We start from the raw sequence: 25,981 nt of genomic DNA, 5'->3' as shown, positions 1-25,981 counted from the left end.
GGACAGAAAGTAAATATTACAGGCCTTTCGGGCCTTATACTTTCTGTCATAATGCCGCAGCTCTGCCGTGTGGTGCGAGAGCAGCCGTGGGAAACAGGAAGCTGGCTTTTAAAATAAAACCGCACGCATAGACACTGGCATTTAAATCCCATAAAATGTTCATGTGTCATGAAATATTCTTTTTAAATTTTGTACTTATTCTCAAGTCAGAGGCGGTTCAAAAACCAGCGGAGTGGAGCTTTGCAAAGCCTGCTCTCCATTGCAGTGGTGCATAGCACAGCAACCCCCACGGGTTTTTAAAGAGAAGCTCAGCTCCCACTCAGACCCACAGGTCCCTGCGGAAAATGTTGCCCACAAAAGGCTGAGTTGTGTGCGCTGCTCCCTAGTGATGGGCTCCAATTGGGCCCAATCAGAAAATCCAGGAGCCTTGTTGCAGATGCAGGTCCTCAAATCCCTCCTCTGGAAGTTCTAACACAGTCTTTGGGGCCGAGACCAGGAAGGTGTGTTCTCATGAATATTTAAATATTCTCATGAATATTTAAATTTCAGAACTGCTATCAACCAATTTCCCATGAGAAGCCAACCCGAGTTGTTCTTTGCCGCCTTTTGAAACCCGGACAGACCCAAGGAAGGAAAACTGCTTTGAGCTGCAATCCGATTACGTGGGGGACCAGTGCCTGCTCTCCTCCCACCAGGAGGTGGAGCCTGAGAAAGGTCTGTGGCCCTTCCTCATTGTCCTGGGCTTCCCTGTCCTCTTCCCATACACCTGCCCTTCTCACTGCCTGTGCAGAATTCAGGATGGATCACTTGACCCAGAGAGTTGGTAGAAATGATCCGGCATCCCTGGACTCCAAATAAGTGTAACTAGAACCCCAGGGAGGGAAAAATCGTAGGGAAAATAGAAAGAGAATGAGAAAGCGGGGGAGGTAGTTAGAGAGAGATGGTCTCACCCTTGCTTTCAAATAGCTTCTAACAATGAACCACATCTGGTTTTCATAAGCGCCGATACCAGGTGTAAGACATTCTGTGAGCAATCACCTCTGGCTGATGGAGTGGAATATGGCACATTATCAAGAATAAATGAGACAAAATATTCCAATTACAAACTCGTCCTACTTCTCCCTGTCTCATGCCAAGTGTTTGTCTCAATCGTTCAAGCTACAAATTGCCCCCATGCTAGAAAAGGATGGCAGAGTGGGCAGACACCATAGAATCCGCTCAGAAAAATTGCTGATTCCATTTTCATCAGGGAATCTGCACTTTGGGAAACAGCGTGGCTAGATCAGCTTGTCTTTCACCACCAGGCCATATACACTGGGTGCGGATATCTTAGACTCAGCCAGTAATAGAGAGATTCAGAGGACATTAACATCTCCAAAGGTTGCCTTAAGAGTAATACAGAAACTGTAGTATTGTTTTATTTATTGGAGATCAAAAGTATCCATGGACTAATTAGGGAACTAGCTAAATAAGTTACGAGACATCAAGAAGAGAGATGAGACAACCATAGTAAAGGCATGTTTTCTAAGAATATAGAATAACGGGGAAAATGGTCACAGTAAAATAAAAATAATAGTGCCATCATTAAAAATAAAAGCCACCGGTGATAGAATCCTCTCCACGTGCCAGGCACTCTGTTAAACACTGTACATGTATCACAGAATATGATTCACAACAGCCCTGGGAGGCAGGTGCAATTTCCCCAAATTTTCAGAAGGTTAAATAACTGGCCCAAGATCAAACACCCAGCAGGTGGTGGAGCTGGGAATCAAATGCAGGCCTGTTTTATTCCAGAATCAGGGCTTTCAAATCCCTATTCGATAGTCTCGATTTCACTTTCAATGAATTTAAAATAAACAGAAAAGGACGGGAATGGCAGTGGTTTCTGGGCGGCAGGGTGAAAGATAATTTGTTTTTGTTTCTTCTTTGACTTTCCAAGTGTCCTACTTCGCTTTCCACCTATACATTCCACGGGGAACACGGACATTTTTCATCATCGGAAGCCAAACCAGAAGAAACAAGCTTGACTTAAAATGTTTAATTTCTGTTATTTTATATTGTCAGTCCATGTACAGAAGTTTGTGACTTGAGTCACACAGATCTCATACACTGAAACATCATTGGTGTGTTTTAACATATGGATCAGTGATTGTCCTGGCTGCAACTGTTGCCGTTTTCATAGAATAAAGCAAATGGACCACCGTTAGGAGGATGCTCCGGTGGGAAGGACAGATTTGGGGACCTTCTGAGCTCTAGGGCATATGCGCCCAGCCTTGGCCATCTTCCTTAAATTCTCTGAGCCTCGGTCTCTCACCAGGGAGTGCCGACCAGTACCTATAATGCCTGCTAAATGAGAACACTCGTCCTTGTTCCGCGCAGTGTTTACAGATGTCATTATTGTTGTTGCCTTAATCACACTGAAGTGCTCTGATCAAATGAGGCATTGCTCCCTGTATACGGAGAATTAAAGAGTATCCTACGATATCTGTCACAGGTTGATTTGTAACAAAAGGGCAGTTACTTTTCCCTTCTATTTTCCCTTCTAAATATGTACTCAATTAGAGAACATATATTTAGCTCAAACTGAGCTTTTTTTTTTTTTTGACAGAGTTACAGAGAGAGAGAGAGAGAGAGAGAGAGAGAGAGAGAAAGGTCTTCCTTCCGTTGGTTCACCCCCAAAATGGCTGCTATGGCCGGTGCGCTGTGCCGATCCAAAGCCAGGAGCCAGGTGCTTCCTCCTGGTCTCCCATGCCAGTGCAGGGCCCAAGCACTTGGGCCATCCTCCACTGCACTCCCGGGCCACAGCAGAGAGCTGGCCTGGAAGAGGGGCAACCGGGACAGAATCCGGCACCCTCACTGGGACTAGAACCTGGTGTGCCGGCGCCGCAGGCGGAGGATTAGCCTGGTGAGACACAGCACCAGCCGAACTGAGCTTTTTAACAAATCATTCATGCCTTCTGATTCATTCATTCACCATGCACTGAACTTGATATGCCTGGAATAATGCTAGGTTCAGAGGACATGGTAATGGATCGGATAGAACCATTACTTTTGAAATGCATTTAGCAGGTTCTATCATGCATGCTCAACAGTGGCATTCATATCTCCCCAGGAAGTGAGAATTGGTTCTTGTGAGGACAAAGCATCTCAAACGTGCAATGTGTGTATAGCCTATTGAAGGCTTTGCATCTCTGGTATTAAAATTACAAACCACTGTTCATACGATCCAAAAAACTACATGTATGCCAAATGTTCAGTAACAGATGAATACATAAAAAAGTCAATCCAAACTAGGTGTGGGCCCTGCACCCACGTGGTAGACATGGATGAAGCTCCTGTCTCCTGGCTTTGACCTTGCCCAGCCGTGGTCATTGCTACCATTTGGGGAGTAAAGCAGTGGGTGGAAGACCTCCCTCCTCCCTTTCTCTCTCTCACACGGTAACTCTGACTTTCAAATAAATAAATAAATCTTAAAAAAAGAGCCCAGAGTGCCAGTCTAGAAGACCATATGTGTGTGTGTGTGTGTGTGTGTGTGTATATAGGACACCCAGGTCCCTACATAAATAGCAAGCAAGAGACATCTATGACTGTACGAGGAACCCAGCCACATGGAAATACAAGTGGAAGTCAAGGTAGAATGGATTTTTGAAGGCTGAGGGTCAAGCAGGAATTTTTAAGAAAAGCTGTGTGTTCTGAAGGCTGGGAAAGACCTAGATTGATAACGTCCATAGGTGTTTCCAGTTGCTACGGTTCACAGCCTCTCCAGTCTACTGGTATTCTCATTCTTTATGGAGGGTTAGTCTGTAAGACTCATTTTCCTCAGTTGTTTAACAGCAGAAAAATAGAAACATTGATTCAGGTTGCAGAACTGTTCTCCTCCCAGTGGCTCACTTTTCTTTCTCCACAGAAATGACACCTTGCATGGAGTTGTTCTCCCTACAATCCCTCCACCCGTATTGTCTGGTACACTAGCTATTAGACAAACTGGCTATCTAAACTTGAATGCATTAAATGAGATAAAGTATAAACAACAACTGACAAATGGCTGCTGAACTAGACAGCAGAGGCACAGCACACCCCATCCACCCAGGAAGGGCTAGTGGATGGTGCTGCTCTGGAAAGTGCCTGGAATGAATTGAAGAGGCTAAGAGATGGCCTGTAAGTGGCCTGATGCAAACCTCTTAAAGTGCACACAACTCAACCTAAGCCCAAGGGCTGTGTTTGGATACACATAAGGAAACATTACACAGTACCCCTTAAACATGTACAATTTTTATGTATTTGTTAAAACCTTTAAAAATTAAGAACTATGTAAGCCATGCAGTCAACAGGCAAACAAAAAGAGTGGGATGGTGTGGGGGTGATAGACTTTGTAGGCACTACTGATGGGTGATCATCAGCCTTAAATGACTGTTACTCTTGTAGGAGCTATGATCACACCCAGTTAATCCTCCAAGAGGTGGGACCCTATGGCTGATTCCCTTGGCCGCTCTGAGGCTATAGCACATACCTCCAGTGCAATTATCATTTCTCTCCCGGAACTCCTGAGTAACCTCTGGCTCCTGGGGCAGCAGTATCACCTCTTTTTTCTGCCATCAGAAAACACTCAGTTTATGAGCAGTGTACCAGGACCCTTTTCTCCGCTCCTCACACAGACCATGAGGACTGGGGCTGGATTGTTCTTTCATTTTAAAAACATCAGAGTCACAGATGATCCCACAGGCATCCTACCAGGTTATACTTGAGAGAAATTAAGACACACATCTGTGCAAACATTTAGACACAAATGATCTGACATATCCTTGAGAGTGGAAACAAACCTAGATATGCATCCACTGACAAATGAGTAAATATAGTATTTCTACACAATGGACTATTATTCAGCCCTAAAAAGGAGCAGTGGACTGACAGAGGCTGCAATGAGGATGAACCTTAGAGATGTTAAGCTAAGTGAGAGAAGTCCGACACAAGCAAGAAAAGACCAGCTACTGTGTGATTCTATTTACATTAAATACACAGAGTAAGCAAATCCGCAGATACCAAAGGCAACTGATAGGCTTCTAGAGACTGAAGGGAGGTGGGGGGAATGGGAGTGACTAATGCGGGTGAGGATTTGGGGATAGATGATGAAAATGTTATAAAACTGATTGTGGGGATAGCTGCACAACTCTGTACATACACAAAAACCATTAAAATGTTTACTTTACACGGGCTCATCGCATGACACGGGAACTCTATATCCAAAAAGTTACAATTTAGGGAAAAAAATCAAAGTCCGTTGATTCGGGAGACAATTTTAGAAAGCAGTGATGTTTCTATTTCCTCCATTAGGATCCTTGACTTCCAGGAGAAGAGGCGCTAGGAAGTATTTAATGAATATGTTGTTGTTATTTTTTAAAAGAGTTGGAAAGGATAACAGAAGTGAAGCAGGATAAACAGAAAGATGTAGACAGTTTCTGGAATCATTCGGAGATGGGGAATAATGTGAACAGCAGTTGGGTTACAGCAGAGTGTTCACAAAGAAACAAAAAGGAGGAGGTCAGACCCCAGAGAGTCTTGACTGTCAGGTGGAGAGATTTTTATCGAGTTAAAAACATGAAAGTTTTTAACTTGGAAGTTTGGGGAAGAGAATGTTGTTTTAGAAACACAAATAAATAAAATTAAATTTAGAGGCAGTAGGCAAAAGAAATTGGAGGGAAATGCATACACTCCTTTCTGGCTTCAGAAATCATTTAAGGTTGCTCTTAAAGATTGTTAACCCCACAGGCTTTTAAAAGATTTCAGGCTACGTAAGAGAAGAAGGCCAAACAAGGGAAGACACATACTGAGTAAGTAGGCTGAGGATTTGCCCACTTTGCTGGCTAGTTGTGGGAAACAAAAGTGGCTACAGCCTGTTGAGGGTGTTCAGAATAAAATGATAAAACACTTGTGGTGAATGATCAGGTTGAGAGGGGAAAAGTGAAGGGTGCGTAGTGGCAGATAGAAATAGAGATGAAAACAGGATTATCACTGCCACAGACATCAATGTCCGTGACAAAAGCAGAGGCATGAGCGATAAAGATATACATACATGTACAGGTGGATACAGAGAGAGGTAGATAATAGGTATCAGATGGATGCATACATATGTACTTACATAACAGGTAGAAAGATGGATGGATAGACAGAGTGGACAAAATCGGGTCTCTCCATGAATCTCCAGGTTCAAGATGACTCCCTCCGTGCACTGTGAGACCTGGAGTCCTTAAAACCCTTTGATCAAGGAATGATAACAACAAGGAACTTTATTAGGTAGGATAGAGGAGACCTGGTATGGTGACCAGCGTATCGAGAATTCCAGTCATCTCACAACAAAGATGCGTTTCTCATCCATGCTCTGTGTCCTGTGAGATCAATAGGAAGCATCCCTCTACAAATGTCTCAGAACCCAGACTCGTGGAGACTACACTCTTGTGATGTCACCAGACCCACATGGCTTCCAGGTTCACAGCAGGAGAGAAGAAAGATTTCATCGCTCGGCCCTATCTCTGATGTCTCTACTTGGGTGACCTACATAACTTCCGCTGGTGGCCCATTGGCCGTGACAGCTCATGCGGCCCCAACCTAACTTCAAGGGAGGCTGGGAAATGCAGAAGAACACATGGACTCCTTGGTGATCACTACTGTTGTGCCCAGTACTGCTGGTGGTAGTAGTGACGATTCACTGAGTGGTACTACGTGCCAGGTGCTGTGCCATTTACTTAACCTTCCCTGAGACTCTGAGACATAAGGAACAATTCCTACTTAACTGCTAACGACATTTAAACAATGGGCTCCCACAGTAAAGGACTGAGCTGTGTTGAGTCCCATGTTGTCCGGCTTCCAAGACAATGCTCTTTCTGTTCTACAATCTTTCCCCTCCCTCCCTGCAGTCCAATCTTGTGATGAGGCAAAAAAGCTACAAATCTGTACAAGGCCCCGAAGCCCAGCGCTCTGTCTCTTATCCCGGTCTCTTGGGAGGGAATAAATCATGCTGCCCCTGCTTGCATCCTCTCTTTCACCTGGACATCTAAGCTGTTTTCAATAAGAGGGTACTCGGCTGCTTTATTTTTACACTTGAGTAACATGCATTATTTAGTAGCAGAGTTTCAAAAACATTGAAATGACCCTTGTAAACACGGTTAAAGCGTCTTCCTTTCAAAAGGCCCTGCTTCTCTTTGTAGCGGTGGGATTTCAGCACTCAGAAGTAGCTTTCTCTTTTTTCCTTTAGTGCCAAATAAATCTTAATTTTGTTTGGCATGCAGTAAATATTTAGTTTTACTCTCCTGGTGCTAAAAGACATTTATATAAGCTTCTGGGTTATTTGGAAATTGTCTTGATAACTGGCTGCTTTCTCAGAGATTAAGAGGCTTCATGTCTGTCATTCTATTAGTTTTTTTTGTTTGTTTGTTTTTAGTGAGTACATGAAAATTATTGGAATTCAGATTTTTTTACTGCAATATTTTGGATGTCTAGAATAAAGCAAAACTCAAGAGAGAGAGAGACTGTGTAGCTGTTAGCTATGCTAAAATGGCATCAGTTTCCTGCTCTTATTTACTCATTATCTGGGAAATAAAAACATACATTGTAAAGCCAGTGAGAAAGCAGGTGTGGTGTGCGGAGTGAGGCCTAAATTATCCATCCTTTTGTTTTTCTAAGAGTGCTTTGGGTGTGGGATAAGGGATGGAGGGGAGCAGGAGGCATCCATCCTCCACTAGCTTCAAACACTCGCACAAAAGACGGCTGAACACCAAACACACATAGAACACAGCAAGGCTCGTGCTGGTTTACCAAAGAAAACTTCTAGAAGAAGGTGGAAGCTCCAGCAATTGGATTACTGTCAACACAGAAAGAAGGAATGTTAGATCAGGAAATGCTCATCAGGTGACCAGGACAATCATCCGGGCAGTGATATCAAAGGAAAAGGTTCAGGTTGTTGATTGACAGTTGCATGTCACTCCTAGCCCTCCTATCCAACCACTGTGCTGTTTGGGCGTGCCAGGAAACCTGGCTGAACTTGGTTCCCTGCTCTGAACGATGAAGACGTGATGATCAGTAGTGTGTGCTTTCCTCCTCCGCTTCCCTCCCTTGCTTCCTCTTTCTTAGTTCATTGTCCCCGCCTAGGTCAGCCTAGGTCAAGCAATGTCTTGGGTGCCAGGGATGTAGCAACACTCAAAAAAAAAATGAATTATCTGCCGTTATAGGAGTGAGCCAGTGGTCACAGGAAGGAGAAAACTTCAGATGACAAGGGCTATGAAAAACTTAAAATAAGTTACTGAGCTACCAAGTGATGGAGAGGGAGGATAATGAGCAGGTGGCAAGAAGGCTGCCAGGAGGAGGTGACATTTCAGCCAGGATCTTGGGGGTGACAAGGCCAGCCGTCGGGAGACAGACACGAGCAATGCTGAGGCTCCTGGAGCGGGGAGTCAGTTGGTGGCATTCAGCTGTCCACATCCCAGGATCAACCTGAGTCCTTCCTACTCACGACCTGTGCAAAGGCATCTTCGGCCCCTGCCACTGCCCGCTCCCCAGGGATGGGCACTTCACGGGCTGTCGCAGCCCTAGGCCATCGGAGCAGGCCAGGCATGCTGTCTGCTTCTCACCCACTGGGATGATGGCGAATCCTGGCAGCTCCTGGGACACAGCAGTCTCTGCCTCTCAGGATGCGGTAGTCACCGTGTACCAAGGGCCCTAAATAAAGCAAATATCAGTTTCTGCAAAACACTGCCCTTTCAGGAGCAGGACTCTGTGCCATTTGAATCTGAGCCCCTGGGCCGCACTCACCTGGGGGACACTTAGGGCCTGTTGGCTGGAACCATGGTCACTGACAGTGCAGCTCCCGAGTCCTCCAAATCCTGCTGCCATTCACCGACATACAGGTGCCCCTGACCCAGTTAATCCACATCTCTGGGGCTGTCTCCTCCGACTCAGAATATCTGTGATCACTGTTATGATCACTGCCCCATAGGAGATGCCTTCTACGATCATTAGCACAGGGAACAGAACTTGCTGGGAAAATAGCAAGAATTCAATAAACATAAAGATGGTGTTATCAACGTATTGATTGTAAAATCATCTGTTTATTAAATCTTTCTTTCCTTCATTTCTTCCGGCCTTCTCACCTCCTTTCTCATAACTACCAGCTATGTATTTTGTTGTGTCTTTTGCCATATATTGCACAATTCTACTGATAGGGAAATAGCAATAAAGGCACATTCCTAGAGAAAGAAAGCAGGTTAGCAGTTGCCGGGAACCGCAGAACAGGGAGTGAATCCTTACCAGGCGCGGGGCTCCCTGCTGGGGGAGGAAGATGACAGTGACTGTTGTGGAGCCTCTCAATGCACTAAATGCACGGGGCAAAACATGGTAGGTTTTATGTGGTCTATGCTTTGCCACATACAAATAGAAAGTTCTAAGGCATGCTGAGGATAGGAAAGGGGACCCAGTGTAGCTTTGTGTACGGAGGAGCAATCTTTGACCAAGAATGCTTGCATCGGTAGCTGCTAACTGTGAACTTGTTGAAGTGTCTTGCAGTAAGCACACGGATACTTTGTGGACACGGCTGACGATGGAGAAGCGTGGTTCTAGGCAGAAGGAATACAACGCACCAGGACCCCAGAGCCTGCCCTCCTTGCTGCACAGGTCACGTGTTCTCCATTAATCCTACCTATAAGGCTGTAATCTCTGTGATGTTACTGCTTAAAGGTACATCACCCGCTCCACTCCTCCAATGATTATCACACAAGCAACAGAACCGAAACTGGGGGCACAGGAATAAGCACTTAGTGAGTGTTATAATGTACTGTATTCATGTTTCAAGTTAATATCCCAAAAAGACACTTCAAGGTTATTATCTCAAACTTCCTTCAATTAATTATTGCTATTTTTGGTTATTTCATCATGAAATACTTCAAACATAACAAACAGCACAGAACATCGTTCAACAATTATCCATGTACTGACACCCAACTCTAATGAACGCTTGCAATGCCAGTTTAGAAATAAAAGAGAAAGAACATAGATTCACTGATTCCACAGTGACAAGGGTGGGGAAGAAGACCTGGTAATCTAAACCTGGTCTTCTAAATCAAAATATTAGCCTCCCTGTCTTTCATAAACTGTAACACGTAAGCTCGAATGTGGCTGGCTATCAGAAGTCAGCATCCTGGTCTGAGAGAGGGGAGTACAATTTTCTCGCCTATTAATCTCCCAGAGTGTCGCTCCCCCTCTTCGTGGAGGAACGACACAGGACCCTGCGTTGTTCTTTTGTTTGCTCGGCCCTCCCCGGGTTTGCTGCTGGTTCTTCCCGGGTTGGCTACCGTCCCTTCCACCTCCGTGGAAGGGCAGTTCCCCCTGCCACTTTCCCCACTTCCGTGGGGGAGCGGCACACCGCTGGCCGGCTCTCTTGGGGGCTGCTCAGGTGTTCCTCAGGTGTTCCTGGTGCATGTTGTCTCTCTCCTCCTTTATAGTCCTCTTCCACCAATCCCAACTCTGCTACCCACACGCCAAGTACGCTGCTCTCCTCCAATCAGGAGCAGGATCAGCTCCTGCAGGTCATCACTCAAATTGGCGAGAGGCAGCTGTGTAAAAGCTGTTTACTCCTCCCCAGCACCATATTGTGGGAGAGAAGATGCATAGAATAAGTCTTAATTCCAGTAACTTAGTCTAGTCCGAGTTGCTCCCCACAGTTCCCCCTTTCTTTTTATTTTTTGGCGTTAATACGCGCCTGTCTTCGGTGCCCCGCGGCACACACTCTGCTCTGCTTGCTAGAGTTGCCCACAGGTGCTTACAAGCCCTCCAATCAGGCAAACCAAATCCAGGTCCTCTCTTCGCCATGTTGTGAGGAGGTTTTTAGGCGCTGATGCGTGCCTGTGTTCGGTGCCCTGCACCAGAGTAGTTAGTGCATGTGTCTGTGTGTGTGTGTGTGTGTGTGTGTGTATACACTCACATGCACATATGTGTGTAAGGGTGCAGAAATCCAGAGGAAGGTGTCTGTATGAAAAGTGCAAAGCACTTCGCAAAAGGCCGCTGGTGTCTATAAGGCATTAAATACCCTCCCGGCTCCCGCCAATTCACCATCAGAAAGCAAGTCTAGTAGCACATTTGGTGCAGTGTTGCTGTGCAGATAAATATCTACTAACACACTGATGGCAATGATGCTAATTTGCTTTGTGGAGTCCCATTGAGCTCTTCGGAGGACAATCCCAGTGTGAAGAGGGCAGTCCAATGATGCCATAACCCCATCCCTAAATTTCCTGAAAACCTAAAATGGATGGTGGCATGTGCCCCCAAATCCTGAACCATGTCCCAACCAATCTTGTTACACGTTTCCATTTCACTAATGATTTGTGCCCTAATGGATGCCCTCCATTGCCCCAAAACATGTGATTGCTTAATTGCCATGGCAATCCTGTTATATGACCATTATGCAAGGTTTGGTGGGGAAAGCTCAGAACATGTTATTACTGTTGAAAGGGACAATTTACTGAATTTCACTAAATGCCACCACTTCCCCAAAATGCATCAAAATTACTTAATTATGCACATTTCCCTTTAATGTCCTGCTCAGAGAATGATGGGGAAGCTGCCGCTGATGATCTGAGCTGTTTTGAGCAACACAGACTCGGGAAACCTGTGGGGTGCTGAGTTCCGTCTGTCTCCATGCCACTGAGGGTCCCAGTGGTGTTGCTCTGTGGGGTGTTTGTTGAAGATGCCATGTTGGTAGAAGGCTCTCTGTCCATATATTGATTTTGGGTGAGGCTTTCATCAGGAAACTGTAGATCAAAGTAGTGTTGAGTTCTGAAGCGCTTTCTATATTGTAGAGGCAGTGTGAGGAAAGAGAGCCATAGCCCAGACTCTGAAACTGAAAATTAAACTATCAAACCAGTCGTAGGCAAACACAAGTCGTTGGTCTGAAGGGAATGAAGATCAGTAAAAAACAGATCAGATCAAATCCAGGCAGAATCCGGGAAGACCAGTGCCGAGCTCTGTGGATCAGAACATAATCTTTACACAGGAAGAACAGTGCACACGTATTTTTTTTTTTTTTTTGCATACAGTGTGTCTTCAGAGTTACTCAGAAATGACTATTTACCCACCTATATGTTTTCCTGTTTCCCCAACACTATCAGCTGGAGCAGTCATTAAAATAAACTGCTTTTGAGGAGCCACAGTGAGTTAAAAAATGAAAAGAAAAATGTGATCTTGGCTCCCACTTTCTCCTTTCTCAACGAACTACTGTTGCCATGTTGTTCAGATTCTGGTGGACTGGTCTGCCTTAAGTGGCCACAAAGCACAGTTGAAAACCATTTGCATGAAATAAGATGAACCATTTACACGTGAAAAACGAATGTGGCTAGCACCAGGGCCCGGGATAAAGGGCAATGATGTCTCCAAGCAGAGTAAGAAGGATTTGTACAAGCCTTTGATTCTCTATGATTTTTCTGAACGCACAAAGAGGCTTCATATTTAATTTATGGTGTTATATAAGCTGCTGGTGTGTGTGTGTGTGTGTGTGTGCGCGTGTGTGCGTGTGTGCATGCTATGGGTGTGTGAGTTTCCCAGCATAATCCTGACTGCGGTAGCTTAGATTCTGCATTACAGTGGCAATAACTATTCCAGGGTCTGAATGCTCACACTAGAGGACTAAATCCAGGAGAGCAGAAGTGTAGCAGCAATTCTGCAGTGCTGGTGGCATTTCCCTTGCCTATAAAACCAATTTGAGCTGCACAAAACCCTCAGCACACTGCATTTGGGAAACGCAGAGGCTGCACATTAAGCTGTTATGAATAACTGCTGTTGGAATGGAATGAAATGGAAACAAATCTGCATTTTATTTGCACTCTCTCTGCAATCCCACGCCATCAAGGCTGCAGTTGTTTTGTGCAAAGCACCACTGCGGGAAAGGGTGAGTTTGCTGGAGAGCATTACCATACTTTGATTTTTAGCCATGCAATCATTGGGAACTCTGGCTGTTCTTTCCTGACACTGGCCACTGAACATTATAATATAGATGGTTTGCTTCTATGGGAGAAAATATAATCCAAGTCAAGTCTAATTTGACTCAGGCACATATCTAACTCTCCCCTTCTAATTCAGAGGCAATGAACCCAGGGTAAGAGCTGTCAGGCTGGCCTCTGGGACTGTGAATATTCCTTTGCTTAAGGAGCCATGAGAGTTACATTGGCTGATTTTTGGCATTCAGCTTGTGACTTCCCAGCAATGCACCTAAAATGATGGTAGGCCTTTTGACATTATCACTGTTCATAGTATGAACTTGGATTTAGGATTTGAATGATCCTAAATATTTGCCCAATGATAGGGGAATGATTAAGAAAATTCAAATATAGCCAAGACTATTTAAGCAGCATTTAAAAAGATGGTCATAAGACCATACAATCAAAATGAAAAAGAAAGCCAAATGCAGCTCTCTGTGTGTGAAGATATTAAGGTAATATTGCTTTGTACTTTTTCTTGCTGTCTGGTCGCCTGATTTTCTGTAATGTAGCATATCAGGGAGAATGCACTTTTACTTTCTTATTAGACACTCATAAAAACTGTGGTTCTTGGCCCCTCTGCGTGCAGTTAAGTTCTTGTGACTTGTTTTGGTCACAGGAATATGAGCAAAAAGGGCTAAGTGGATTCAGGGCCTATCTCCTAGGACATCTGATGTGATCAGCTGAGTCCTCCCTCTCCCTTCCATGTGGCTGGAAGCAAAGGATTCCCAGGGGATGCAGTCACAGCCTGGAAGGGAGCCCAGGTCCAGGCATGGCTGCATGGGGGCCAGCTGCTCAGGAAGGCACCCCTTCTACTTCTGATTCACAGGAAAGAAAAAGGAACGCTGCCCTGAGCTACTGAGATTTGGGGTGTGGAGATTACAGAAGTCGTCAGTGCTCACCTACTTTGACGAACACATGTAGTTTATTCCTTTAAAAATGAGGAGTAGTGACACGTTGTAGAACATATCAGGGGCCGGCGCCGTGGCTCACTAGGCTAATCCTCCGCCTTGCAGCGCCAGCACACTGGGTTCTAGTCCTGGTCGGGGCGCCGGATTCTGTCCCGGTTGCCCCTCTTCCAGGCCAGCTCTCTGCTATGGCCAGGGAGTGCAGTGGAGGATGGCCCAAGAGCTTGGGCCCTGCACCCCATCGGAGACCAGGAGAAGCACCTGGCTCCTGCCATCGGATCAGCGCGGTGCGCCGGCCGCGGTGGCCATTGGAGGGTGAACCAATGGCAAAGGAAGACCTTTCTCTCTGTCTCTCTCTCTCACTGTCCACTCTGCCTGTCAAAAAATAATAATAATAAAAAAGAACATATCAGGGAAGTTCAATGGTGAAGCAGAAGAAAAGTCCTCTGCCAAAAAAGTGGCTGATGCTGATAACAACAGGTGTAGCCCCCATCATTTGTGGATTGGAATCATAGTGGCAGCCCTGCAAAAAGACCTTATTATCCCATTCTAATGATGAAGAAACTGAAGGTTAAAGTCACAGAAACTTAGGAGACATCTCCAAACTTGAACTTCTACCACGGCTGAAATGCATGCAGACTACCCAGCTGAGGAGCGCAACTTCTATCCAATGTAGGTTTGAAAAAACAAAAAGCATAATCAATGAATTGTCATGTGTTGGGCTTTCTGTGTCCTAGACAGTATGCAGGATGGTGACCAAAAATAATCCATGGCACTTAAATATTTCAAGAGTTATGTTGGGGTGGGACTTTGGTGCCGTGTCCAACAAAATGATGGATGTTGCTTCCAAGACTGGCTGACAAAAGCATGTAATCTCTCTCTCTCTCTCTCTCTCTCTCTCTGCAAATTGTCATGTTATGAACCACCTATGGAAACCTCACATGGCAAGAAGCACTGACAGCCTAAAAGGAATTGAATCCTGCCATGACACTCAGGATGCCTGCATTCCATATCAGAGTACCTGGCTCAACCAGGAACTTGAACTTGAACCAGGAACAGCTCCTCAGTTCATGATCCCTCTTCCTGCTAATGTATTCCCTGGGAGGCACCTGATGATGCCTCAAGTGCTTGGATCCACCCTTGTGGGAGACCAATATAGAGTTCCAAGATCCTGGCTTCTGCCTAGGCCAGTCCAGAGCTGCAGACATTTGAGGAGAAAGCCAGTGGATGGAAGATCTATCTTTCTGTCTTTCAGATAAAATGAAAAAAGTAAATAAATAATGTTTTTCAAAGTGCACTGGTTAAGAGCTCTAGGAAGTGATGGCAAGTTGGAAGCACACACCCTATCTCCCTGTTGCCCCAATATTTTTTTTTACCTATACTTGGCCACTCTTTAGTTCTTTTTAAAAGCTGTTAATTGTGTGCACCCTAACCCAGGACATTCACTGGATGTTAGGTCAGTTTCCTGGGTCTTAAGGAATTCGGGGGACATAAACAGCAAGAAAGGGCCTCAGTTTGTATGCCAGCTCAGCTGGATAACTGGGTGAGCTTGATCTTTCAGTTCCCCATTTGTAAGACAGGGATGATGATAGTAATAGCACCGACTTCCTAGCATGATTGTGAAGCTCACAGAATTGTGGCTGCACGCCCTGAGTGTGTGTGCACACACGTGTGTGTCTGCACTTGGGGGACACTGAGAACAGTGGGCACAGATGAGCTCTTCACACATCCCCACCCTTTCCTGAACCCACAGATGAGGTGACCTGCCAAGGGCGTTCTCTGTGACTCACACCACATTCTCTCCCCTTTTCCTGGGGCATATCGCTTTCCAGACATCAAACTGCAGTCACCATTTAGACCTCAGAACCCACTGCAGTCTTTGGGGTTCCAACGCAGGGCTTTTACAGCACAGGTTTAAATATCACCCAAGTAATTCTCTTTGCCCCATTTGTAGAATGCAGCTAGCAAAGATGGTCCCCAATTATATTCACCTCCAAATGCCCATGACCTTGCACAGTCCCTTCTTACAGCCCTGAAACTACCCAACTCGTGAGTGTGGGCCAGACCAAAGTACTGGAGTCTAGCACACAGAATAAAACAAAATGATGGATGTTGCTTCCAAGACTGGCTGACAAAAGCGTGTAATCTTTCTTTCTCTCTCTCTCTCTCTCTCTCTCTCTCTGCAAATTGTCATGTTATGAACCACCTATGGAAATCTCACATGGCAAGAAGCACTGACAGCCTAAAAGGAATTGAATCCTGCCACAGACTCCAACTACGTGAGTGATCAAGTGATGCTGGATGTGGAAACTTGAGATGGGACCCTGACTTGAAGAACAGAGTAAAAGAAACCTGTTTAGCTAACTCCTGATCCACAGAAACTGCGCTTATAAGAACACGCTGTTTTGAGCTTCTAGGTTCTGGAATAACAGGTTATGCAGCAATAAATAACTAATGCACCTTTCTATAATGATTAGAGAATGCTCAAAGATTCAGAGAGATGATAAGGTTTAACTGGCATGGCAACCTGAGAAATTTTTGAGTCTTTACTATAATAACATCACAATAGAAGCAAAACCTTGCCTATGGTAAGCTGTACCTGCACTTGGTATTATCAAATTCCTAGACACATACAAGATCCCTTTTGTCCCTAGCAATTAGTAAGGACAGGACAAGGAGATGTGAAAATCAGTGAAATTCAACCTAAGTCAAGTGCAATGTACATTATAAATGTGTGCTTTGCATTTTTATCATGTTTTTATGACCTATCTTTTCCTTTCATGAGAATACACAGTTTTCATTAGTGTTTTACTATATGCTAGCTTATTCATTATCTGGTTTAATTTTTCTTTTGAAAAACCCAGTGGAGTATCATTATTTATCTCATTTTAGATGAGAATATTGGAGCTCTGGAAGAGAAGTCACTTGACACTCAGCTGGCAACTGGTGGTGTTCGGATCGGACCCTAGGAATGCCAGTTTCAAAGCTGATTCTCTTTCCGCTACTCCAAGCGATCCTGAGGGCAGAAAACGTGTCTTCATTTATCTCTGCCTTTCCAACAGCATTCGGTCTATTTCCTGACACACGGTGGGCCCAGACATTAATAAAATATTTAACAAAGGTTAGCAAAAAAGAATCCCCAAAGTCTAATGTTGCATTGCCATAACTAGGTCAATTTACTTCTGTGGGAACGTGGGAACATTTTCATCTCTGACTCAAGGCGCGGAGGCTGAGTTTCTGTCTGCAAGTCCTGTCCTCACATTTGGTTCATTTTCGAGTAGAACTTACTGGGTCCTGCTGACCATCTCTCCTCTCCTATGTTTCAGGGTCTACATCCTGAAGGGAGGTCACAAAAGGCAAAGTCACAATTCCTGGCTACCCTCTCTTCAACTGCAGATTGAACTCCACCTCCTGAAATTCATTAATTTATTCCCATGTCCACTCACCCATGAATTCATTCACACATTTTTTCCTACAGAGGTTTTTTTTTTTTTTTTAATCTGCCTGAACTCATCTCAGTACATAGGTTTAGCAAAGGAACACAATACAGTCTTTAATTATGACAAACGTAGCTCTGCTGACTACATTTTACTCTTTTATATTTTCCTTAAAACAAAGTAATATTGCTAATTATTAAATATAAGATCAAAACATTAAAAGAAAATCTCATCTCCTGCAATTCCACACTTAAAGATCAATAATAATTAACATTTGGTTGCATTTCCTCCCAGAGTTTTCTATGCATACTTTGCAAATATGATTTATTGCACATACTAATTTGCATCTTTTTCTTTGCTTCATATGCACTCTTCGTATTTTAAATTTTATTATTCTTTTCCAATGTCTTTCTTTGTCTGCAATGTTCCACCTCACACTCAATTGCTTTATGGTACTTTATTTGGCTATGGCTTTGAGATATTATTCCTAATGGTATTATTGTTATCATAAAATAAAGTAAAATAAAATAATGAGAAGCTGATATTGGCAAAGGTGTGGGGAAATAAATTGCCCCCAAAGTTTCACCAGGTAGACTTTTTTGCATTCGTTTTCCAAATTACTTTTGGGTAGCTTGACACATCTTTAATTTAAGCCCTAATTATTGTACATAATGCAGCTCACACCTGTGGTGATAATGCTTTTATTAGCATTAAAACTAAAGACATCAAAGAATCATATCAGGATAAAATGTCTATTTCTAATTTAATAGAATTGCAATTAAAGCAAATTTGATTTGAATGAAATTCCATCATAACTGAATTTTTTTCTGCACAGTGAGTGAAAATTATTCTCCCCTAAATTGAAGATTAATAACATGCTTTTAATGTTAAATGTAGCAATTCAAGCATTAGGTTGCAATTCAAGTTCAACATCACTGAACATTTTATAAACTTCACATTTTAACATCTCTGAGAAGTGCTCCGAGGTAAATGCATTAGCGTTAAATGCATTAATGTTATTTTTCTTTATAAATGAGCTTATAACAGTGTTGTTACCTTCATTTGAATATTTTAATGAAGGGATAATACAGGGAGAGTGCTCCATTTTCACAAGGTAATTGTTTCTTCCCTGAGTGGCTAAACTTGGGTAGAAAGTGGAATTTATCTCATTGAAATTCAATTATGACTGCATTGCTGTCGCTACTTGTCGGGATCTCTCATTACCTGGAAACTGGGGCTTTTTGTTCCTGATCATCCCGGTAGCATCTGCCTGCTGCCGCCCCACAGTGTAATCCAATCTCGGGCCACAGTAGAAGTCCACGGAACCTTGATCTAGTACCCACCAGCTCAGCTCTTGGAATTGGGCCAAACGGAGAATTTTGATTTAGACAATTTTTCATACCAGGTTGGTCATACATAACCCAAATTTTTGGTATAACTTAAAATGAGAACAACGTATGCAATAGCTTTCAAACTGCGCAAAGCTGGATTCGCACCTGTGGTATAGCTGCATTGCAAACATGGTCCCAATGTTTTCCCTGTTGCTGAATTCACCCCGCTTACCATGTACATATCACATTCTCCCACCAAGAGATGGTATCTGTTCTCCACTCCTTGAAGCTGGGTTGACCTTGTGATTGGTCTTAGCCAGTCACTATAGCAATTTGCTGTGCGTGAATCAATTCTTGCTCTTAGTCCCTGAGACCAAGTCCAAGTTGGTCTATTGGATAGCAAGGCCTTGTGCAGGAAAACTTGAGGGCTCTACTCAACACCCAGTTGACCCTCACAAGCTCAGCCAACCCAGGCTACTGTAGCTGATAACCCAAACATGAGAGAGCCCAGCTGAATCCAGCTTAATTTGACCCATTCTACGAGTTATATCAATGACTGTTATTTAGGGCCACAAATGTCAGGTGATTTATTACTCGCAGTCAAATGACTGTTAGGGTAACTTACTACTGACAAAGTGACCTCTGGATTGAGTTCCTGACTCCTGGCTTCAGCCTGGCCCAGCCCTGCCAGCCCTGGCTACTACAAGGCAATTGAGTATAAACTAGTGGTTAGGATCTCTCTCTCTCTCTCTCTCTCCCCCTCCTTCCCTCCCTCCGTCCCTCCTTCCCCTCCTTCCCTCTCTCTCTCCCTCTCCTTCTCTCCTTCCCCTATGTATTTCTACCTCTCAAATATTACAAAAGTAATAATATGAGTATTTTCTAAAAGACTTACAGAACGGGGCTGGTGCTGTGGCACAGCAGGTTAAAGCCCTGGCCTGAAGCACTGGCATATGGGTACTGGTTCAAGACCCAGCTGCTCCACTTCTGATCCGGCTCTCTGCTATGGCCTGGGAAAACAGTAAAAGATGGCCCAAGTCCTTGGGCCCCTGCACCCACGTTGGAGACCAGGAAGAGGTTCCTGAATCCTAGCTACAGATTGGTGCAGCTCTGGCCTTGCAGCCAATTGGGGAGTGAACCATTGGATGGAAGACTTTTCTCTGTGTCTGTCTCTGTGTCTCTCTGTGTCTCTGTCTCTGTCTCTCTGTTTCTCTCTCTCTCTGCCTCTCCTCCCGCTGTGTAACTCTGACTTTCAAATAAATAAATAAATCTTTAAAAAAAAAGACTCACAGAACATTTCAGAGATATATACAAAGAAACTAGTGTGATGAACTTGATTTAGCCCTCACTGAGAGTTGGCAATCTCACTACACACTTAATCTTGCTCTTTCACCCTCACCACTCCAATTGTCCAGCTTTTATTATAATTGCCAGGTACCATATCACTTAACCTGGAAATATGTCAGCCTGTGTCACTCAAACACATACTCTCCTTAAAAATAATGAACCATATCCCATTTACACGCCTCAAATTAACCAAAATTCCTCACATCATCAAACATTCCTTTTGATCCCCTAAAACCTTCTCTATTTCAATAAACAGATCACTTGTCATTTTGAATTTTTCACAATCTTGACCTTGGTAATAATACCCACTTAGGGTATCTTTTAACCTATTCCTCCATTTCCTGTATTTCCTATATATTAATATCTCTATTTAGTAGTTTGGTGGCATTAAGTTCAATCGTTTTGGGAAGAAGGGTTCCAGAACACTTTGCTGGTAGCAATTTATATTTATGTTTAAGGCACATGATATGTGATTATGTTTTATTTTTGGGTGATGATCAGCCATTCATGATTATTGGTTGGATCCACTAATTAATTAGAATTTTTAAATGGTGATAGTTAATTTTAGTATTTCTTGGCCTGTGCCATGGCTCACTTGGCTAATCCTCCGCCTGCAGCACGGGTACCGCAGGTTCTAGTCCTGGTTGGGGCGCCGGGTACTACTCCTGGTTGCTCCTCTTCCAGTCCAGCTCTCTGCTGTGGCCCGGGAGGGCAGCAGAGGATGGCCCAAGTGCTTGGGTCCCTGCACCCACATGGGAGACCAGGAGAAAGCACCCAGCTCCTGGCTTCGGATCGGCGCAGCGCCGGCCGTGGTGGCCATTAGGCGAGTGAACCAATGGAAGGAAGACCTTTCTGCCTGTCTCTCTCTCTCACTGTCTATAACTCTACCTGTCAAATAAAAAAAAATTTAGTATTTCTTCTCCATTAACTGAGATACTCTGAGATGAATCTTCCTTTCATGGCTATTTTGTTATCCTGAAATAAAGTGACCTTATGTTACCTTATCCTTACATCCACTTTTTTTTTTTTTTATTTAGCAGTATATTCTAGAGATAAGGACATGATAGAATAGACATTTGTCTTTATTTTTATACCTGCATAGAACTCTGTTGCGCTCATTTACATGGACAAGTCAATTTCCTATTGATGGACATGCAGGTTGTTTGCTTCCAGTCTTTGTATACTGCAAATGATGCTGTCGTGGACAGCTGCGGGCATGGTCGTCTGCTTGTTCGCTTTAATCTGCTTGTTTCCCGTAGTTCCATTTTATAGCCTGAAGCTATCAGAGCCACGCTGGGGACTGAAGCGTGTTGTGGGGATCAGCCCAGTTATGTGTGTTCTCACGGCAAAGGCAGGGCTGGCCTGACATTTGCAGAGACCACAGTGCCAGCCAGCCTGGCTGGACGTCTGCCCCTTCACTGCGATTTTAAGAACCCAGAGAGTGGGAGGGGAAAGGGAGACATGTTGCAAGTAAGTGAACCCCTTAGAATCCAGCTTCTCCCCTCTGGTTCTGTTCCTTTCTGTTCAACCTGGAATACAGGCTTTGCTTCTTCATTCAGAAGAGTCCACAAATGACAGCCAATGGCAAGTGCTGTGGCTATTGAAAGCGTACAGGAGACAAGCAAGTCACATCATGTCATGGCTCATGGCAGATGACTCCAACTCACCGGGACAGACACAAACACGGGGAAGTGTGAAGGTTTTGTAACATATCACTCACACATGCACGGACCTCCTTTGCAGGATTTTTTAATGGTCGGAAACTCTAGGATCTAAAGATCAGAAGAAATGTAGACCTAGCAGTTCTGCTCAGCCCCTCCCCTGGCATATTTATTCTCAAACACATGGATCTGCTGTATAAATATCCCGAGTGAAAGAGCACTCCCTATGAGAAATCAAAATGAAGATCTCGTTCTTTCTGGAGGTTGAGTCCCGTAGCCAAGACTGTCCATTCCCTGAGTTTCTCTCTGCCTCTGTAGCAGTCTTCTCTTTGAGGTTTATCTTAGTCATTGAGGGTCTGGCCATTTAATAACCAAAATGACCTTATTGGAAGAGTCCCAGCAGTGCCTCCCAGACTGTCCTGCGCATTAGGTTCTACCATGTCAGCGTTAGGCTGGGAGCCAGGGAGGATAATGAGAAATATGTCTCTTTGTGAGCATAGAAGACTCTCCTAACAACAGAGAGAGGCAGAAGTTCAAGCAGATCCAAAAACATTGAAGGAATTTGGTAGGTGTGAGATTACAGCTGTTAAATCAAATTACAAAATAGAATTAATTAACAGTCTTGGCAGCCATTTGCTTCCATGAGCGTATGCGGTTTTCTGTGGCACTATGTGACACCACTCCAACTGACAGGACGAGTAGCTACCCATTACTGATTCTCCTTTTGGTCAGGAGTTTGAGATGACAACCATTTAAGCAAGTCTGCAAGGATGTTCAAAGTGGTTCCATTTTACAACTGAGAGGGATGAAAAATCTGCCTGAATTTCAAGTCAGAAAATAAGGCTTGTTGCCTCTGACGTCAAACTCCATTTTCGTCACCGTTCTAGGACTCCCTAGTAGCTTGCACTGTGGATTTGAACTGTACCCAGCCCTCCGCCACCACCACACATGCACCATGTCGGTGTCAAAGGAATTAGATTTGTAGCCTTAACCTAGGTGACAGGCTTCCTTTAAACAGGGCTGGGTCTCTCAGCAGGCTGTCAGTGGATAACAAGAACGCAGGAAATCCAGGCCCACTATCCACTCATTATAGCATTCTTATGCGAAAGAATTGTTCTTAAGGAAATGTCTACTCATGTTTTGATTTTTTATTTTCTCCTTTAACATCATAATGTGTTATTTAGAGCCAAGTTCAGATCAATATGACATCAGTATCCCGTAAATATCTTGGCAACTGAATTTCTTTGTTGTCAGATCACTTGACATTTAACATGTTCCCACCTTGATTGGGGGGTGCACCAAAGACTTGGGTCCCTCGGTCATGTCCTTCCCATCTTTCCTAATGATGCTTAGCAGAGACTGGGCTGTAGCTACTTTCTCTGAATGCCCTTCCAACAATGCTATATTTGTGGTTTTCCTTATTTTGCACAATGAGACATAAACACAGAAAAGTCCTCTCTACTGGAGTTTTCTTTCTCTGACTTTTTTTCCAGTTTATGTAGTCAATGGCACTTGCCCAGCCTGAATCATGGCTCACAGGGAGTGTGACAGTGATTTCAGTCCCTGTTTGGTCTCAGCCATCTGCTTTTTCTTCTTGAATTTGACTTTCTCTAATTCCCTTTTCTCACCCAATAGCCTTCTCAAATTTCCTTTTATGATATTCTAAAAGTCATATGGAAACACAAAAGATGCAGAATAGTCCAAGCCATTTTAAACAACAAAAAAAAAGTCAAGACATCACAATACCAGATTTTAAGACGCACTCCAGGGCAATTTTAACCAAAACAGGGTTCTGGCATAAAAATAGTCACGTAGATCAATGGAACAGAATAGAAGCCCTGGAAACAAAGCCACACAGCTACATCCAATGAACCTGTGACAGGTATGCCAAGACATTCCCTGGAGAAAGGACACTCCTTTCAACACATGGTATTGGGAATATCGGATTTCCACAGGTAGAAGTTGCAAAGACGATCCCTACTTTACACCCTATAGAAAAAATCAACTTAAAATCAACCACGGATCTATATATATATATATATATTTTTTTTTGACAGGCAGAGTGGACAGTGAGAGAGAGAGACAGAGAGAAAGGTCTTCCTTTTGCCGTTGGTTCACCCTCCAATGGCCGCCACGGCTTGCGCGCTGCGGCCAGCGTGCTGCGCTGATCCGAAGGCAGGAGCCAGGAGCTTCTCCTGGTCTCCCATGGGGTGCAGGGCCCAAGCACTTGGGCCATCCTCCACTGCCTTCCCTGGCCACAGCAGAGAGCTGGCCTGGAAGAGGAGCAACCGGGAAAGAATCCAGCACCCGGACCAGGACTAGAACCCGGTGTGCCAGCACCGCTTGGTGGAAGATTAGCCTATTGAGCCGTGGAGCCGGCCAACCACGGATCTAAATGTGAGACCTGAAACTATCAAACCACTGGAGGAAAATACAGGGGAAACATGGCAAGACATTGGCCTCAGCAAAGCTTTTTTAGGTAAGATCCCAAAAGCACAGGCAATAAAAACAAAAACACATGAATGGGATTATAGCAAGCCAAGAAGCTTCTGTGTAGCAGTGCCAGCAGCCAAGTGAAGAGAACCAACAGCATGGCAGAAAATGGTTTCAGACTTTGTATCTGATAAGAGATTAATGTCCATAATATATAAGGAGCTCAAGAAACTCAAAAGCAAAACAATACAGGAAAGGAATGGGCAAAGGATACACAAATCAACAATCTCTCAAAGGAAGAAAACAAATGTCCCCAAAACATAAAAATGCTCAGGATCATTAGGCATCAGGGAAAAATGAAAACCACCATAAGGTATCATCTCAATGCAGTTGCAGGAGCTATAAACCAGAAATTTGAAAATAACAAATGCTGATTAGGTTGTGAAGAAAAGAGTGCCCTAATACACTTTGGTAGGAATGCAAATTGTACAACTGTTATGGAAAATAGCATGGAGAGTGCTCAAAAAATTAAAAAATGGATATGACCCAGCTATCCCCCTTCTAGGGATATAGCCAAAGGCAATGAACTCAGTGTATGCCTGCTCATGTTTATAGCATCCTAATTCATAATAGCAAAGATATGAAATCAACATAGATGTCTGCCAATTGACAACTGGATAAAGTGAGTGAGTGTGTGTGTGTGTGTGTGTGTGTGAGATGGAGTATTACTCAGCCATAAAAATGAATGGAATTCTGACATTTCCAACACAATGCATGGAACAAGAGATTACTATGTCTAGTGAAATAATCCAGACCCAAGAAGACCACAAATATCAGATATTTTCTCTTATATGTGGAAGTTAATATCTATAGAGAGAAAATAAAAATTATGCAGATGTCATATTTTTTGTTACATCACTTGTTGTGGATATTGTCTTCACTGAATTATATCGTGTACTTGATAATATATCCTTCTTTCCTAAGAAAATACATATGGAAAATATTAGTTTTCTGCTTTTTACAAATTGAAATGGAATTTTTTAAATAAATTATTTCTTTATTATTATTTACTTGAGTGAGAAATGGAAAAGATAGAGAGAAGAGAGGAGAGGATAGGAGAAGGGAGGGGAAGAGAGGGGAGAAGAGAGAAAAGAGAGAGAGGAGAGAGAAAAAAGAGAGAGAGAGATCTTTTCTGCTGATTCGCTCATAGAATCCCAAGGAGCCAAGAACTCAGTCCAGGTCTCCCACTGAGTGGAAGGGACCCATTTCTCGCGCTGTCACCCGGTGCCTCCCAGGATGCACTGCAGCAGGAATCAGGAGTGGAGCTAGATCTCAAACCCAGCCCCTGTGCTACAGCATGTGAGTGTCCCAAGTGGTGGCTTAAAGGCTGTGCCAGGTGCCTTCTACTTTGAAAATACTGTAAAACAAACCTGCATATAACAGAGACTATTTAGGGGGCAAATGGATCACCAATTATTTTTTACTCTTTTTTATACTATGGCCTTTATCTTTAGAAATTTTAAATTTGTTATAGGGATGCACCATTGAAACTGAATTGAGGATTTATTCCTTAAGCATCAACTCAGCCCAATTCTGGGATTAGCCAGTGAAAACTGAAGGATCTTGAGATGAAAAAAAGAGCTTCCCATCCTTAGGCTTTCATTAGCACGTATTCAAAAATGGGATTTGGCTGTAACAGAGCTAACACTCTCCCTGGTTCTCTGCTGGAGCGATCCTCATGCTGGGACAACGAATAAAATTGCACTTTCAGTGGTCATGAGAGAGGTCAGCCTCAAGTTAAGAATCCTGTACTGGCAAATCTGCTTCCTCCCAGCTCACAAGTCTGTGAACGCA

This window comes from Oryctolagus cuniculus, chromosome 19 (assembly GCF_051225735.1).
Source record: "Oryctolagus cuniculus isolate XC-2025 breed Fujian yellow rabbit chromosome 19, ASM5122573v1, whole genome shotgun sequence".
Classification (NCBI taxonomy): Eukaryota; Metazoa; Chordata; class Mammalia; order Lagomorpha; family Leporidae; genus Oryctolagus; species Oryctolagus cuniculus.
Note: the sequence above shows the minus strand (reverse complement) of the source record.